Genomic DNA, 5,000 nt, shown 5'->3' with positions numbered 1-5,000 from the left:
CCGAGTGACTATCCGCACCCCGAGGCCGGGCCGCACGATCTTTATTACGGACCGCTACCGTCTCGACGACGACGACGACGACGACGACGACGACGACGACGACGACGACGACACCTTTCTTTGTCTCAGTCGACATCGCGTATGAAAGAGTGCGATCGTCATCAGCACGAAATTTATGCATCGATACGCGAACGGGACCGGACTCTGTCGTTTTCAGAAATCGATACGCGAACGCATCGGCGGCTGGCTACGCGCAATCCGCGATCGGGTCGAACGATGATGATGATGATGATGATGATGATGATGATGATGATGATGATGATGATGATGACGACGACGATGACATCGAGATCAGGGTCAGATATAGATATGTAGATCGGTGGTATGCAATCGATACGCGAACGCTCTATCGCGCTACGCGGAGACGCATACAGTCGTTCCCGCATATACATGGGACTGGCGCGAGACGCGCCGGTCGGCCGAATCGAGTTCTCTCCGATGCTCTTCTGTTTTGTTTTGTTTGTTGGTGGTTGTGGAGTGTGGAGTGTGTTTTTTTGGTTGGTGGGGTGTGTGTGGTGGTGGTGTTAGTTTGTTTGCGGAGATTGCGTTTTTTTTAGATTTAGTTTTTTTTTTTTTTTTTTTATAAAAAAAAAAAAATTTAAAAATTATTCTTAGAAAACGCGCGCGAATCGAACAAAACTAATAACACCGATACACAAACAACGCGCGCCACCAACGAGAACGCCCGAAACTGAAACTTCTATAACCGACAAACGCACGAACGACACAGCGGCGGCGGAGGAGGGAAGAAAAAGGGGATCATCTCCCCACAACAACACACCGTAAACTGTGTCGGACGACGTCTCCGTTATGTAAGAGCGGAAGGCGTAAGAGAACGTCTCGTTTAATTAACGCGAACGGCGTTGGGCTCCCGAGTCGACTTCGGGGCGGCCCTTAACGCATCGCATCAACGAGCTCGTCGCGCGCTAGTCGCGCGACGGTCGATCATGATATATAAATCAAGGATTTCGGATCTCTCTAAAACCGGGCTGGAAATCGGTCATTGTTCGTTTTGCGAAACGATATTTTATAAAAGTGAAGATTTGTATGTGTCTCGTCAAAGAACGTTCCGATGAATCGGACGCGATGCCGCGTCCAAAGTAAATCTGGACGAACGCGAGGCGAGTGTTGAGATATACATTTTCCTCCGTGAACAGATAGAAAAACGAATTCATTTTGTTGTTGCGGTGTGGTGTTGTGTGTGTATTGTAATAAATACGCACGCACGCACGCACGCACGCAAAAAGCTACCTAGGCACCGGCGCGTCACGGCGTTTCGAACGTCCGACGCGTCGCTTGTCACACGTCTATCATATCATCATCACCCTCATATCTCTCGTATGTGCGGTGTTGGTGTGTGTTAGCTCTACTAGCTAGCTCCCTGGTTGATCCTGCCAGTAGTTATATGCTTGTCTCAAAGATTAAGCCATGCATGTCTCAGTGCAAGCCGTATTAAGGCGATACCGCGAATGGCTCAATATATCAGTTTTGGTTCCTTAGATCTTACCTCGGTTACTTGGATAACTGTGGTAATTCTAGAGCTAATACATGCAATCAGAACTCTGACCAGTGATGGGATGAGTGCTTTTATTAGATCAAAACCAATCGACGGAGGGCCTCGCGTCCGAAGTCGTTAATTTTGATGAATCTGGATAACTTTTGCCGATCGCATGGTCCAGCACCGGCGACGCATCTTTCAAATGTCTGCCTTATCAACTTTCGATGGTAGTTTCTGCGACTACCATGGTTGTCACGGGTAACGGGGAATCAGGGTTCGATTCCGGAGAGGGAGCCTGAGAAACGGCTACCACATCCAAGGAAGGCAGCAGGCGCGCAAATTACCCACTCCCGGCACGGGGAGGTAGTGACGAAAAATAACGATACGGGACTCTTACGAGGCCTCGTAATCGGAATGAGTACACTTTAAATATTTTAACGAGGAACAATTGGAGGGCAAGTCTGGTGCCAGCAGCCGCGGTAACTCCAGCTCCAATAGCGTATACTAAAATTGTTGCGGTTAAAAAGCTCGTAGTTGCATTTGTGCGCCGCGCTGTCGGTGCACCGCATCCGCGGTGATACTGACACGTCTGCGGAGCATATCGTCGGTGAGCCGTCGGTAAAACGGCGGTTCAATATCAAAATCCTATCGCGGTGCTCTTCGGTGAGTGTCGAGATGGGCCGACAATTTTACTTTGAACAAATTAGAGTGCTCAAAGCGGGCTCAAAATGCTGCTTGAATATTTCGTGCATGGAATAATAGAATATGATCTCGGTTCTATTTTGTTGGTTTTCAGAACTCCGAGGTAATGATTAATAGGGATAACTGGGGGCATTCGTATTGCGACGTTAGAGGTGAAATTCTTGGATCGTCGCAAGACGAACATCAGCGAAAGCATTTGCCAAAGGTGTTTTCATCAATCAAGAACGAAAGTTAGAGGTTCGAAGGCGATTAGATACCGCCCTAGTTCTAACCGTAAATATGTCATCTAGCGATCCGCCGACGTTACTACGATGGCTCGGCGGGCAGCTTCCGGGAAACCAAAGATTTTGGACTCCGGGGGGAGTATGGTTGCAAAGCTGAAACTTAAAGGAATTGACGGAAGGGCACCACCAGGAGTGGAGCCTGCGGCTTAATTTGACTCAACACGGGAAATCTCACCAGGCCCGGACACCGGAAGGATTGACAGATTAACAGCTCTTTCTTGATTCGGTGGGTGGTGGTGCATGGCCGTTCTTAGTTGGTGGAGCGATTTGTCTGGTTAATTCCGGTAACGAACGAGACTCTAGCCTGCTAAATAGGCGTCGTCATTTAGGTGTGCGCCGCTCCGGTGGCGCAACTCACTGGCGACGTATTAAAATTCTTCTTAGAGGGACCGGCGGCTTCGAGCCGCACGAGATTGAGCAATAACAGGTCTGTGATGCCCTTAGATGTCCTGGGCCGCACGCGCGCTACACTGAAGGAATCAGCATGTTCTCCCTGGCCTAGAGGCCCGGGCAACCCGTTGAAACTCCTTCGTGCTGGGGATTGGGGTTTGCAATTATCCCCCATAAACGAGGAATTCCTAGTAAGCGCGAGTCATAAGCTCGCGTTGATTACGTCCCTGCCCTTTGTACACACCGCCCGTCGCTACTACCGATTGAATGATTTAGTGAGGTCTTCGGACCGACACGCGGTGGCTTCACGGCCGTCGGCGTTGCTGGGAAGTTGACCAAACTTGATCATTTAGAGGAAGTAAAAGTCGTAACAAGGTTTCCGTAGGGGAACCTGCGGAAGGATCATTAACGTGTGTGTATGTGTGCGAGACGCGTGATATGTTCACGAACGTTGTTGCGCCGCTGTTGCTGTTGCTGTTGTTGCTGTTGCGACGACGACGACGACGACGACGACGACGACTTCGTACATACCGTGTTTACACATATATATATGTAATACATCCATAATGATATATATATACGACATATATACATATATATGTACGTACGCGCGCGCGCTGCTGTTCGTATCTAATGCGGACGAGCGCGCGCGCGTGTGCGTGCGTGTGTGTGTGCGTGTTTGTATATATGTATAAAAAATAAAATGTGAAATAATTGTCTCTAGCGTCTATTACGCCTAACGGCGCAGCGGCGACGGCGCCGTGGCGGTGGCCGGTGGCGGTGGTGGCATTCGTCGAAAGTGCTACCGCCGCCGCTGCCTCCGCCGCCGTCGAAGCGGCCGGGTGGCGGAAAAACGCCGAGAGACGAGCGCCGACCGGGGCATACCAAACGGAGCGTTCGAAGCGGTGAAAATCCCCACTGCCTAGCTCAGGCCCTTTATTGTCGGTTGGCGCTATACAAAACGAAATTTAAGCGGTTAGAAAGATGACAATGTCGTGCGTCACGCCAGCTCGTTGGGGGGTGCGCGGGTCGTCGTCGTTCATCATTCTAAAGGATTCGCGTCGGGGCGTTAAGCTTTTTCGGTGCCGTTTCTTTATGAACGCCTCGGCGCACATGAATTCGACCAACTTTCGACGTTAATACATAAAAACGGACAATCAAGTGGCCGACGGCGAGAGCCGTAGGCCGCTACCGTAAGTAATAACAACATTAAGAAAAAACCATTACCCTGGACGGTGGATCACTTGGCTCGCGGGTCGATGAAGAACGCAGTTAACTGCGCGTCATAGTGTGAACTGCAGGACACATTTGAACATCGACATTTCGAACGCACATTGCGGTCCGTGGAGAAATATCCAGGACCACTCCTGTCTGAGGGCCGGCTGTTAAAATATAAAAACCACACTGTTCGGTGTAGAACGCGCGCTACGTGCGCTCGCGCCGGTCGATGCGCGCGGCGGTGACGCGCGACGCGGCGGCGGCGGGTTGGTGGGGGGTGATGAACGAGCTCGCGGACGGTGCGATGGGACGATCTCTAATAAGAGTCTCTCGTCCGCGCCGCCGCGGCTCTCACTCTCTCTCTCTCTCACTATCCGCCGTCGCTGTCGTCGCGCTGCCGCTGCCGCACTACCGCGCGCGGGCGAGCGGGCGCGCGCTCTTTCGAACAATTGACGGTTTCCGTTGAACGTTCTTCGCGACGGACGACGGACGGCGGGGTGCTGCACCCCTCACGTCCGCGTACGCGCGGAGCGCGTTTACGGTCCGTTTAAATATATCGAATTGTATTGAATATGAAACGAGTGTGAAAAGATTACACGCATCGCTAAGACGCGAGTCTTCGTAGTGCGGTCTTCGTCCGAGCTCATCGGTTCGTGTATACGATATAATAAAATATATCGGAAGCACAGACGACGCGTCTCCGACGGATGCGACCGGCAGGCGGTGAATGTTTTCTTGCGCGGCAAGCGTAACGCACACACAAACATATGTAAGTAAACATTACGTGATGTTCATGTGCGCGCGCGCCTAGCCCGATGCGAGAGAGTTCACCGCTCGTCGTCGCTACG

At 51.3% G+C, this 5,000-nt stretch overlaps 2 non-coding genes across 2 annotated transcripts; both read left to right on the top strand.

Annotated features, from left to right (window-relative positions):
- The first annotated feature begins 1,438 nt into the window (after positions 1-1,438).
- On the top strand, positions 1,439-3,342 carry LOC137930052 (small subunit ribosomal RNA). The gene has a single exon (XR_011108867.1). It is a non-coding gene; the product is annotated as a small subunit ribosomal RNA (ribosomal RNA).
- Positions 3,343-4,158: 816 nt separating this feature from the next.
- LOC137930064 (5.8S ribosomal RNA) lies at positions 4,159-4,315 on the top strand. Its single transcript, XR_011108878.1, has one exon. It is a non-coding gene; the product is annotated as a 5.8S ribosomal RNA (ribosomal RNA).
- Positions 4,316-5,000: the final 685 nt, after the last annotated feature.

The sequence above is a fragment of the Battus philenor genome, unplaced genomic scaffold (assembly GCF_028537555.1).
Source record: "Battus philenor isolate CCGP_79_NKW_IND1 unplaced genomic scaffold, ilBatPhil1.0.hap1 SCAF_55, whole genome shotgun sequence".
Classification (NCBI taxonomy): Eukaryota; Metazoa; Arthropoda; class Insecta; order Lepidoptera; family Papilionidae; genus Battus; species Battus philenor.
This window is presented reverse-complemented; position numbering and strand designations above follow the sequence as displayed.